The 14,176-nt window shown below is 36.7% G+C and overlaps 1 protein-coding gene across 6 annotated transcripts in view; it reads right to left on the bottom strand.

Annotated features, from left to right (window-relative positions):
* LOC125664200 (uncharacterized) overlaps window positions 1–14,176 on the bottom strand; it is a 92,396-nt gene that overhangs the window by 36,549 nt on the left and 41,671 nt on the right. Inside the window, exon 1 of one of the 6 annotated variants that reach the window (XM_048896854.2) lies at window positions 639–909. The exons of 4 other annotated variants lie outside the window; for them this stretch is intronic. The gene's annotated coding sequence lies outside the window, so the exon portion shown is untranslated. One more of the 6 variants, XM_048896855.2, reaches the window with a different exon arrangement.

The following is a 14,176-nucleotide window of genomic DNA, read 5'->3' as shown; positions in this document are numbered from 1 at the left end:
CTGGTTAAAACCGGTTTTAACCGCCCAACCCTGGACATTGCAGGTCATAAATTTGACCTCATTCTTGGTGCTTGTGACAGGAAAATTTTCCTCACACCTAAAGGGATAAAGGGGCTTTGACAGATGTGTGTGCAACTAAAGTAGAACAAACAGATTGAACCAAATTCCAACGCACCTATTTGTACCGGATGAGGGTGTTGAGTTACATTACTAGTGACAGTTGGGGGATAATAAAGTTATGAAGCACAGAGACTCCTCTCCATGACTCCACTCCGCTCCACTCCATAAATTACCCCAAGCCTCATATTTTCCACAATCCGGAAGACAAGTCTGTATAATGTATTCTGCACAATAACATTGAGCAGCTGTTGAGGAATTAATGTCACTGATTGTCTGACATTATGACAACGAGATTTTAAAATTCATCTTCCATAAATTTTATTTAGTCAAATAGCATGTATATAATAAAACGAAGAAACATAGTAATACGACCCTTACCGCATTTGAAGGCTAACCTAAATAAATAAAGAGCTGATAGACCTAGTGGAGCCCCTGTGAGTGGGGTTTACGTTTTCCTCTGTGACGAGCAGCCTAGGCCTAAATCATGTATGTGAATTCTATAGCGATAAACTACTCACACTTCCCAGTTCCCCTCGGAATAAAGTCCAACTGTCTACTTTCCAACCACTACACGCATGCCTCTAGTATAGAGTGTAGTGTGCACTTTCGTTTTGAATTCTACGAAATATTGACGCTGTGTATTTTATGGATTAGTCTATTTGTGGAGTGGAATACGGTATTACCAAATAGAAATTTGGGAAAACACGGACACGTCTGTAAATAAACCTAATTAACTGAATATAACCTGTCGTTTGATCGATTGTTATTTATCATAGAAGCACGTCAAAAAAAAAAAAGGGGGGGGGGGGGAAAGTGTGTGTGTCATTTGATAATCAAATTCAAGTTTGTTAAAATCATAGCTCGGGGGTGGGGTGGGGGTCCACAATAGGGGATCAAAGTTTTGCATGCAAATATATATATATATAAGGGGGAAGTCTAAGAACCACTGGACTAGAAAAGTTCAAATTTACATAAAAGCTTCCTGACATAGAATAGCAAAGTTTGTGCAAATCATGGTCCCGGGGTGGGGGTGGGGGCGGAAAGGTGATACCACAGTGGGGGATCAAAGCTGATATATAGGGAAAAAATTAAAAAAAAAATGTCTCTTGAACTATTTAAGCTAGGGCTTTCATATTAATACTTCTCATTACCAGATCATTAGAGTTATGGCGCTTTGATGACTCTTGTGCGTCATTGGTAAGAAAATGCACAAGTCTCGCGAGTAAGTGCGAGATTACTGGGACATAAACGAAACGTTCATAGCAACCCCCCAACCCCACCCCCCCCTTTTTTAAAGTTAAAGTACATTGTGTATCTTTAAATAGAATAGCCATTGGTCAAACTGCATTTTTAAATATTCTAACACTAGTTTATCAAGGATGTTACATGTTTTTTTAAACTCTACTACACCTAATTTTAAAAATTCCAAACAACGATGTTCTCTGTCCTAAGGCAGTCAATCAATATTTTGTAATTTTCAAAATAGCTTAGATGTAGTTTGGAAACGCATTTGTTGTGTTAATTAGTGTTATAAACGTCTTTAAAAATGCAGTTTGGCAAATATATAACTTATTCTAAAATATTGAAAAATGAGAGAGAGAGAGAGAGAGAGAGAGAGAGAGAGAGAGAGAGAGAGAGAGAGAGAGAGAGAGAGAGGGGGGGGGGGGTAACATGAACGATTACAAAGTCCATGCCCATATGAACCTGTCTAAATTGTATGATAAAATGGAATGTCTTCATAGTCTGACAGAATAATTCTAATAACATATGAATCCCATTAATTACAAGAAAAGTTATTGTGTCGGATGTGCATTTTGGTTTTTCCCTTCACAGTTCTTCTTGCGATTGATGCTTTATAGAGGGCGAAGCCCTCTCACGGCCCGAAGGGGCCGTGAGAGCGGAGCTCTCCCTATAGGTAACACGTATATACATGTTTAAAAGGAAAATACAGGAAAACAATGAAAAATTAAACCATACCTATGGAACTTGAAAATTTTGGTACTAATGTCGTCGATTCGAATACTATCGCGTGGACATGTATTTCTCCATTTTGAATCTCGTCTACCCTAGTTCACGTCGTTCTGAGATGTTACATAAAATTCGTAAAAGCATGTAAATTTTATTTTCTTAATCATATATAATCACTCCACCATAAACGCCATGTTTTTTGTTGTGGTTCAAACGCTATGTTTGTAAATTTGCTAAATAACGACGCTGAATATGACGTCACAATGTAATGTTTACATCAATTGCGTTATATTTCCCGCGTTCAATATATATATAGGCGGATCAAATATCCAAGATTAGGATGCTTTGATACAGCTCCGTACGCGCGTCCTCGTGCTAACTTCGGGTTGTTTTGTCCTGTTTTGGATATAGATACTAATGTCAAAATTTGTTTGCTTCGCCCTCAAACACGGTCACGCCGTAAAACATATTATCGGTCAGATTTGGCAGATCCTTCACATAGTTTAATAAGTTCGTCTGTTTTCTTGTAAGAATAATCAATTCCTAAATTTGCCTTTAGAATTTTAATCAGTGCCGTGGTTTGCAGTCGGTTATAATATGTATTCGATACCATAATTTATACCGAGCGAAGCTCGGACGGGCCGAAGGCCCGTCCGCGAAGCAAGGCTCTAAAGGTAACACGTATGTAAAAGAAAAAAGTCAAATTCAGCAAAAGAAACAGAGATAATCTCTATATACGTTCACTGAAATTTTCGTGATCCATATGGGCGCCGCCATTTATTTTTTCATTACCTGCTTCAACAGTTATTCGTGTTTTATTTTGAATGCCAATAATAGAAGACTCTGACGTGCAATTCGTAATTTAAACACCCAATTTGTTCAAAATGAATAGTATAATTATCATTGTAACAGGTTTTAGCAAATAATTACATATAAAACCGTAATTCGACTTTTAGATGAACGAGTTCATGAGTTTCTTTGAATAAGTATATACGATAAAATTACGGTTACTTTTTTACCATTTTGAATTTATTGGTTAATTTTGTTTAGTTATATAACGGCCTTTTTCATTGCATACGGAATGTATTATTGTTGTTTATAATTGTTTGCTTTGAAAAAGAGAAAAAAGTGGAGGCTAAATGTGACGTCACAATGCACAGTTTACGTCGCCTTGCGTTTTATTTCCCGCGTTCAATGAATAGGCGGATCCTGTAAAACTGTTGTCCCCATATAAACCCCTTTAATATTGAGATGTTACTGGGGTTTTAGCGCAAGGAAAATTTCATTAGAAACATATATTTTTAAATGAATCATAATCTACCGTACTTAACGGAATTATGATTACAGCTTGGGACACTCCAATGACCATTACATGATTCGCTCGGTCCAACGGTCACACCGTATACATATTATTGAAAACAAGGAAAACTGATCTGGTTCACTGTCAATACGTAGGATTACTGTCTTGCTCTTCTCGCCAATGTAGGAACCAGTTTAGCGGGAAATGCAACGAGCGTATTGTGACGTAGCCTGGTAATTGTGACGTGACTGTTTACATTTCTTTAGACAATATTTTAAAAAGAAAAAGAAAGGGGGAAGAATATGATTGTCATCCTTTCCTTTCAAATAAGAAAGGTTTGTAATACTTCAAAGATTTTTTTTAATTATTATTTTACGAATCGAACCATCCCCCATTTTGTACGAGGGACTTCTGGGATTGGCGTCAAAAAAAAAATTCTTGTTAGAGGTTGAGATTTAGCTCGGACTATTTCCCGCGCTCTAGTCATTAGAGCTCGCAGTACGAGCCAGCGTTCCGCGCTGGCTCGCTATAACACCGTAATACGACTAAATAGATGAACGAGTTCATGAGTTTCTTTGAATAAGAATATACGATAAAATTACGGTTACTTTTTTACCATTTTGAATTTAATGGTTAATTTTGTTTAGTTTTATAACGGCCTTTTTCATTGCATACGGAATGTATTATTGTTGTTTAATATGTTTTACGGCGTGACCGTGTTTGAGGGCGAAGCAAACAAATTTTGGCATTGGTATCTATATCCAAAACAGAACAAAGACAACCCGAAGTTAGCACGAGGACGGAACTGTATCAAAGCATCCTAATTTTGGATATTTGATCCGCCTACATAGTGAACGCGGGAAATATAACGCAATTGATGTAAACAGTACATTGTGACGTCATATTCAGCGTCGTTATTTAGGAAATTTACAAACATAGCGTTTGAACCACAACAACAAACATGGCGTTAATCGTGGAGTGATTATACATGATTAAGAAAATAAGATTTACATGCTTTTACGAATTTTATGTAACATCTCAGAACGACGTGAACTAGGGTAGACGAGATTCAAAATGGAGAAATACATGTCCACGCGATAATAGAGGGCGAAGCCCTCTCACGGCCCTTCGGGCCGTGAGAGCGGAGCTCTCCCTATAGGTAACACGTGTACGTATATACATGTTTAAAAGGAAAATATAGGAAAACAATGAAAAATTAAACCATACCTATGGAACTTGAAAAGTTTGGTACTAATGGCGTCGATTCGAATACCCAGCCTTCTACTGCGACCCCCCCTCCCCCGTTATGAAATTCCTGGATCCGCCACTGGGGTTTTATGGCAAAGTCGTTGTGCCGACAAAAAATATTCACGTCTTGTCCCTCATACCTTCCTTCGAAAATTTGAAAAAAACACAGTCCAAATCCTCTCTACTAACAGCAAATACACCCTTAAACGGCACAAAACACCCTAATGCAGTGTTATTTACAAGCTGTTAATGTGATAATTGTTTGTTTGTGAATTAAATCTAATCTGTTTATGAAATGGCTATCAACTGTTTTCAAATCTTCTCGCTCGAGGTCGCATATGACGTCACAGATAATGGCGCGTAAAATATCGAAGAAAATATGCATATCGCAAGATTTGAATTTCATCGCTTTCAAACTCGAAAACTACGCAAACTGTTTCATTTAAAACACATGTAAAGTAGTTTTAGGCATGAAATGAATTAATTTTGCTGAAAAAATTAAAAAGTTTAAAAACATGCGATGTGTCCTTTAAAGCTGTATGACCCGATGTTCATGTATTATTTTTGTACATAATTACTTTAAAGCAGATTAATTACTTTATAAAGTTATTAACTTTCCCTTAATTACATGCTTGAAAGCATCTGCATGTAAAAGAAAACAGTGCGAATATTATTCAGAAAGTAAATATAGTGGCTACATATATAAATCATCCCATAATAGACGTCTATAAATAGACCCACGCGCGTCAGGGGAATCCCAACATGATGTATTAACTCATACGCAAATGTCTAGTTTTAAGGCTGAAAGAGCGTAAAACAACGAATTACTAAGAGGCATTTGATATTTTTATTTCCATTAAACTTATGGTACGGTACTGTTATAACAAAATACACAGCTTTACATAAATAAGACCACCGATGATCTGAAAGTTTGACCTGGTCACGTGACTGTCACTTGAAATGGCAGAGTGACGCGGTTATTTGTAAACATCGATTTAAAATCAAATTATTTGGGTTAAAACAGGTGAAATAATTTATGATAGGTCGTACAGTCTCATAACTACATACGTGCGATGATTTAATAGCGTTTTTACGAGATGAAAAAAAAAATGTAATTCGGACCATACAGCTTTAAGATAGATCTTTCCTTTCATATTTTGTATATAGATTTCTTATGGTAATACCCTTAATTTTATACTATGACCTTTTACTTTGAAATTTGACCTACTTTTAAGAAAAAGTAACCTGTTAAATACCTTCGGAACTATTCAAGATAGGGCTTTCATAGTTTATATATAAATTCGTTATGACAAGACTTTGTGATCATATTTGATCTTGTGACCGTGTCCTACTTTCGTAAAACAAGAAGCCCACAGGCCTTATCGGTCACCTGAATACTAGTGAAAAAGTATCACTACTTCCATGGGCTATGAAATTTAGAAAAAAATTCCTGTTCTGAATATCTAAGCTAAATTCTAATGTTCAGCAACAGTATACAACAAAATGTGTTCTTAAAACTTCACTGCCCTCAAAAGTGCATACGCTGATGAAAGGCTTTAAATAATAGGTGTATTAACATTAAAACATCAAAAGATATTCATGACTAATTTGGACTCTTCCTAAAGTCATAACCCTGGGTTATGAAATTTACCATTTTTTGTACCTCCTTTTCTGCTATTCCTAAATATGCATTTAGATTTTATACAGTATCAGCAAACTTACACATAAATACTATATACTAAGTTTGGCCCCACTCTGGGGTCAGAACCCTTACTCTGGGGATCATCAAATTTACAATTTTGGTAAAAGACTACCTGCTCTATAAATTTAGTTTCAATTTAGTATCAATAGTACTATTATAAAGAAGATGTTATTTAAGTGTTTTACACATAAACACTATATAACAAGTTTGGCCTACCCTGGGGTCAGAACCCCTACCCCTGGGATCATGAAATTTACAATTTTGGTAGAGGCTTTCCTGCTCTACATCACTATGCATTTTTTTTTTTTTTTTTTTTTTTTTTATACGTGTGCGGTTCTTGAAAAGATTTTTGAAAATTGGTCAATTTAGGGTAGTTTTTGCCTCGCCCCTAAGGCCCCAGGGGTGCAGGAATCCTGAAATTTACAATTTATGTTACCCTTGTTTCAAATATGTTTCATGCCAAATTTGAAAAGAATTGGAATGATAGTTATCAAGAAGGAGTTAAAAATGTCTATTGTTCACACATTTAATAATTGACTATTTTGGCCCCACCCTGATACCAAAACGCCTACCCCTGGGATCATCAAATTTACAAATTTTGTAAAAGCCTTCCTGCTCTACATCACTATGCATTTAGTTTTTCCTACACGTGTGCGGTTCTAGAGGAGATTTTTGAAAATTGGTCAATTTTGGGCAGTTTTTGCCCCGCCCTTAAGGCCCCGGGGGTGCTGGAGACCTGAAATTTACAATTTATGTCCCTCTTGTCCCAAAGATGCTTCATACAAAATTTGAAAAGAATTGGACAGGTAGTTATCAAGAAGAAGTTAAATATGTTCAATTGTTAACGCACGACGGACGACAACCGATTGCAATAGGTCACCTGAGTAAAAAAAGCATAAAATCAAACAAAGGAAAAACAGAGCCCCGGTGTCTTTATCCAGGTGAGTCAAGCAGTTACGATAAGACGTGAAATATGCCCCTATTAAAACAATATTACAAATGAAGTATACATGTACTATGCTGGTAAATATCCCCTCTAAAAAAATTGGAATAAAACTCAAAATATCACTAAGTAATCGATTGATATAATTGTAAATTACAGTGCCATGCCATTAAATGGCGTCCGTAACAAAGAAAATGTTTACACTAGTTTATATCAAAGTTATTTTTAGGAAATACAGCCGAGAAACATGTTTATTCCATTCCTAGTAAATTTATAATGTTTATAGCATAAATATTAAGATAATGTCAGCTAATACTGTAAATATTTGTATGTTTGTAAGACTTTTACTCACCCCCCTTTTCGGCTTTCCGCTGTAGGACATCATTCTCCCCACTATTACCAGACCCAACTTAACTCAAACACATGCCTGTGGTGTGGTATAAGCTGATGTTTGAAACATAGGAGGAATGCTGTTTTAAAACAACTTTCCATTTCTCTGATTTCTTAGTAAAAATGGGAATTATAACCAAATTTCCCCTTATTATGCAATTTTTTGCAATTAACAGATACCAGTGACTAACAAATTGATCAAAAATGTAACATTACACAAATATTGCTGTTTTTGAGGTCAATACAATGATTAAGCCGCCTGAGTAGTACAATATTCACTGAGCCCAAAGGACGAGGTGAATACTGTACTTCGAAGATGACTAAATCATCGTATTGACTGGAAAAAACCCAGCAACATTAGTTTTATTATATGATTTAATGATTATAAATTATACAAACTCATTAAGTTATCCATGACATACCGGGCCGTCGGACTATCGGAATACCGGGCCGTCGGACTATCGGAATACCGGGCCGTCGGACTATCGGAATACAGGGCCGTCGGACTATCGGAATACCGGGCCGTCGGACTATCGGAATACCGGGCCGTCAGACTATCGGAATACCGGCCCGTCGGACTATCGGACCGTCGGAATACAGGGCGGTCACCGCTGGTACGTTGGTGGGACCTTTGATGTTGCTCCATCATTATTTTATCACTTGCATACTATTTTGAAAAAAAAATGTACCTTTGGTATTTGTCTTCTTCCCAATAAGGGGCCTCCGTGGCATAGTGGTTAGAGCATCGCCCTCAAAATCACACGGCTTCTCACCTCTGTCGGCACGGGTTCGAATCCTGCTCGCGCCGTTAAGTGAGAAAGTGTCCCAGTTTACTTTCGGAAGGTCGGTAATCTCGTCCCAGGTACATTGTATCTGGGTTCCCTCTTCCACCAGTAAAAACTGGGCCCCACCAGATAACTGAAACATTGTTGAGTGTGGCGGAAAACATCAACCAATCAATCTTCCCAATAAGCGCAAAGATATAATTATATGTAAAAGATAAAATTATTCAATCCGACTTCTGCAGAAATATACTGTGCCGCTCCAGAACGGAAATGGTTGTAGGTTTCCTCGTGCGTGGTGAAGAGATCGACCATCCCCGCAAAAAGGAAATTACAAGAAACAAAAAATTTGATTGGGCGTTTATAGTACATCCTGAACAAATTTGTCCAATCAACAAGACGCTTCCAGCCCAATTTCAGTATACAACTGTTGTCTCGTGCAACCAGACGTTCGGCTGTCTCCGTAAATCTCCGACGAGCAGAGATTTGCGGAGACAACCGAGTGTCTGGTAGAACGAGATTATATACAATTGTTGGGATAGCAAAGTTAAGTCAATACTACCTTTAAAAACTGAAGAGTTCCGTTACTATAACGATTACTTTGATTGGACGATATTTTTAAATATTTATTCATTAGAATGAGCGAGTAGGATGAATGGACCCACGGGTGATGGACCGTATAACTCAGTGGTTAGAGCACCTACATGTAGCTAGTAATGCAGGGGTCCAAGTTCGATTTCCGGTCCAATCATAAGTGATTTTCTTTCTCGATTCATATTTGAGCGCCATATTTGATGTACTGAACTTTCAACTTCCGATTGTAAAGTTATTTGCATATGCCACATATAAGATAGTATTTACATCAATAGACGAGTACGGAGGTGAAAGCTATTTCGTCGGTATTGAAAAGGTTTAATTTAGTACCAAGTTAAAAAACGAACAGCAGAGTGTAAATTATTTCTGCAACCATATGATTTCCTTTCGTTGTCGGAATGGCTCGAGTAACTACATTTTCGTGCTGATTGTCAATGTTTAGATTTTTCAGTTGATCCATCTACGAGATCTCGCGAAAACAAGCATGGCGGAACAGACGAAGAATTTTGCGTGCTGTACATTATATTTAATGAAGAACACCTTTATTAAACATACCCGAGCACAAAGATGGTACTCCTTTTGGTGTAAACAACATTTAGGACTAATACACGGAGCTTATTATCGGTTATTCATTAAATTATTTTGCACCATTGCGAAATCCTATGGAATTGTAGCCCTATCCTGAAAATGTCAGAATAAAAAATCGGATAAGGCTATATTATTGCAGCTTCCTGGTACCATTAGATACACCCATTATAATGCATTCGAAAGTGTATTCCATTAATTTACAACAATAATTTAATAATTCTGAGCTGTTATCTCTTATTCCCCCATTGTGATTACTTCTTTACTTCATTTAGTGTTTGTTTGTCAAAAAAGTTAAGGCATCCCCCTTCGTTGTAGTCCTAGATCAGGAACTGGTCTTTTAAACATATATAAAAGTTTTAAAATTTTCGATAAAGCTAAAAAAATTAGCAAAAAATCCTCTCCCACCAAAAAATGAATGAATAAATAAATTGAAGAGGGTTACATTATTGCAGCTAATATAATGGGTACCCAGAAGTCAGATGATTTTGCGAGATTTGCCATTCTGAAAGGAAAGGTCAGGTTTTAAAAAAAGGGGGGGGGGTGTCCCTCTAAACCCGCCTTGGATTATTCACATGTTTCCAAATCTCCGACTGATGCCATATTTCTGCACTGTCTATAATTTACATATTGCCTACACCTGTACCACAATAGCGTACGTATGGATTTGATAAAGCAGTTGAATTTACGCATGCTCATTTATTGAACTCTTATCATTTCCTGCTGTCGCTTATCATTTCCTGCTGTATCGTGTTTGTTTACGGTATCGTGTTAGTTTACATAATTGAGGCTTTGATGGGAATACGTATTTCATTGTAAATAGGTGTGAAATATTTTTAAATGCCATGATTATAAAAGAATCACAAATTGAAATTGGACACTATTATATAACACTATGTATGCAATTATAAGAATTATAAAATAAGTGACACGGATACAGGACACACAATGATAACTAAGGATAACACAGAAAAGTACATGTATTATTGTTGTTTTGTACAAATTGATATCAGGAATAATTTGGCGCGTTACAATGAAATATTTTAAAAACATGGTTTGATCTGTCATCAACTCTTAACATGCCCAAAGAATCTATAATATATTAATCATATATATAAGTATAATCATAAATATTTTATTTTTAAAACAATTGCTTTAACATATTACCTGATTATTAAATCAGTAAAAGGCGGTTAGAAAGAGACCGTTTTCATTTCCGGTTCGATTTTAAGGTGTTCTATGTATAGCGATTGTATTTCAGATCTAATAAATGGAAGGCGGGAGTTTTGTAATCATGGTATCATTTTGAAGGCTTTGTCAAATGAAAATATTCCACCGTATGAATTCACAAAACTTTGATTACTGCTCCCTTGAATTTTACATTGAAGTCTATGGGAAGAACTGTTTCATTAACCTATTCTTCAAAGACATTGTATTTCCATACAAACCTCCTCGTAAAAAGTTGCATAAACTTATAAAAAATATGAAATAAAAAAATTAATTATTTGAGATAATTTTTGAAAATTATATTTTTATTTTCATCAAAGGTGGATAACTCTTCCAAAGGGGTTTCATTTGCCAGCCATGTGTATTTAAATTTATCATTATTTAACAACTAACACCATATCTTGATTAAAATCGCTCAACATTGTTCGATTTCCTTTGGTTACACATTGAATACTTTGAAACCAAAATGAAGAAATTTCAAAAACGTGTGATAAAATCCTATTTTGTACCTTGTTTTTATCTGTACATGTCTGATACAAATATAAGCAAAAGCAACCTTCACACTGCGTCTCCCCCTAACAAGCCGCCATTTTGGAACACTTGTCACTACTGCTAAAATGGGGAATGTTTACTTAAAAGCTTCCTGATATAATGTAGATTTAAGGTTGTTCAAAAGGCACCATAGGGGATCAACGTTTTGCATGGGAATATATAGGGGCAGTCAAAATTTAAAATTCTTCTTTCGATTACAACAGGGCATGGTTATAGTCTTGTTGGTCTGCTAGCATCCTCAGGTAGTGCAGATTCAGGTTTGCTCAAATATCATGGCGACTGGCTAGGATTTTTCGTTTATTTGAACAGGAAAAATTTATTTGAGGAAAATCCCAGACTTAAGTCCAAGTTTCTTTCGAGAAATCCAGGTAGTTCAAATTAAAGTTTGATGACTGTTTTATCCTGTGAGGGGTGGTGGTGATTACGGTTTGATGATTGTGTGTATCTTGTGAGGGTTGGTGGTGGTTATGATTTGATGACTGTTTTTATCCTATGAGGCGTGGTGGTGGTTATGGTTTGATGACTGTTTTTGTACTGTCAGGGGTGGTAGTGGTTACGGTTTGATGATTGTGTGTATCTTGTGAGGGGTGGTGGTTATGATTTGATGTCTGTTTTTATCCTGTGAGGGGTGGTGGTGGTTATGATTTAATGACTGTTTTTATCCTGTCTTTCCGAAACTGTAACTTTTCTCACAACTTCTGAATGGGGAAAGAAAGGGCTCTGGTATTTCATATGTGTATTCTGTGTGACAGGACCTTTCTTTTGGTACCAAATCATGTGATCTTGGAGTTTAATCTACTTTTAAGAAAACCTAATCTAGGCAATACCTCCTTAATATTAAGGTATGACCTTCATACGTTATATATCTTATGGTAAGACGTAACATTTCTTACTATGGCGTTTGACATTGTGACCTTGACTTTGAACCAAATTTCAAAACTTTAACCCAAGTCAGTTTAACCTTGCTCGTAACCTTTGAATGGTGGGCAATAAGGCTTTCATATTTCACATGTGCATTCCTATTGTGATAAGACTTTTATAGGTACCACAAAGTTTGATCTAGTGACCTCGACCTTTGAGGTTGACTTACTTAGGAAATGTCACCTGAACTAAGGTAGGGCTTTTGTATTTTGTATATAGGTTTGTTATAGCAATACGTTGCTTTTCATACTGTGATTTGTGACCCTTAGTCACGGTTACATGTATGTCGTCATCCTTTGGGGCTAGGTTGGGACCACAATATGGGGTCAACTTTTTTTTTTTTTTTTTTTTTACAGGAATAGAGATTTTTGTAAAAAAAAAAAAAAAATCAAAAAAAAAAAAAATCAAATCTTTAAAATTTAATATTCTGAACAGCTGGGCCAAAATGACTCAAGTGAGCAATTTGGCCGATATTTCTCCTTGATAACATAACGGCTTGTCATTTTATATAAAGAGCGTGCAAACAAAACAAGACTTAAAAAATTGAATTTTCCTGTGGCGAGTCTGGGAAATCAATATACTATGGATATCATAGTGGGCAGTCCACGTAAGGATAAGATAAAATGCATTATACACGTAAGAGTGGAGGATCTAGTGGGCTGTCCACGTAAGGATAAGATAAAATGCATTATACACGTAAGAGTGGAGGATCTAGTGGGCTGTCCACGTAAGGATAAGATAAAATGCATTATACACGTAAGAGTGGAGGATCTAGTGGGCTGTCCACGTAAGGATAAGATAAAATGCATTATACACGTAAGAGTGGAGGATCTAGTGGGCTGTCCACGTAAGGATAAGATAAAATGCATTATACACGTAAGAGTGGAGGATCTAGTGGGCTGTCCACGTAAGGATAAGATAAAATGCATTATACACGTAAGAGTGGAGGATCTAGTGGGCAGTCCACGTAAGGATAAGATAAAATGCATTATACACGTAAGAGTGGAGGATCTAGTGGGCTGTCCACGTAAGGATAAGATAAAATGCATTATACACGTAAGAGTGGAGGATCTAGTGGGCTGTCCACGTAAGGATAAGATAAAATGCATTATACACGTAAGAGTGGAGGATCTAGTGGGCAGTCCACGTAAGGATAAGATAAAATGCATTATACACGTAAGAGTGGAGGATCTAATGGGCTGACCAGGGTTACACTCCCCAGTATTGAACTTTTTAAAAATGTAATTGCTTGGGCCTTTCGGGGTCTTAAACACATACATCCGTTTTAGGAATAAAACGTACAACCTTTGGTCCGCCCCATGAAAAGGTACAAACTTTGGTCCGCCCCATTAAAAGTTTTCTACATTATCGATTATCTTTGTTGACACAGCCAGGTGATTTTCAAGTTTGAATGATGAATTGTAATCATTTTCTGAAAATGTTAGGTTACGTAGACGCGCTGTTTTGTTTAGATGGTTTAGAATTCATAGATATTGTTTCTCACCGATAACATCATAAGGTGACATATGCATGCTACTGATTTTTGATTTAGTTTACAGCTCTGACTTCTCGTATAAGTACCCCCCCCCTGCCCCCCACCCCACCCCCACCCCAATCAATTAGATATGAATAGCTAAAGTAATATGAAGTGTAATTGTAAGTTTGTAATGCGTGTTTCCCGCTTTCCATCCGTATCAGGTTTCTCAAGTGTATTATTCATTCTTTATAGCACGCACGTGCGCACTCAGTCGCACGTCATCGCATTCCTGTCAGTATTTTAACATCCCCGACCCCAACCAACTGCGTTGCAATCGAAGGAATGGTAAGTCTTCCAAGAATAGAAT

Source organism: Ostrea edulis, chromosome 1 (genome assembly GCF_947568905.1).
Source record: "Ostrea edulis chromosome 1, xbOstEdul1.1, whole genome shotgun sequence".
In the NCBI taxonomy this organism is placed as follows: Eukaryota; Metazoa; Mollusca; class Bivalvia; order Ostreida; family Ostreidae; genus Ostrea; species Ostrea edulis.
The sequence above is the reverse complement of the archived record's forward strand: the minus strand, read 5'-3'. Positions and strand labels throughout refer to the sequence as shown.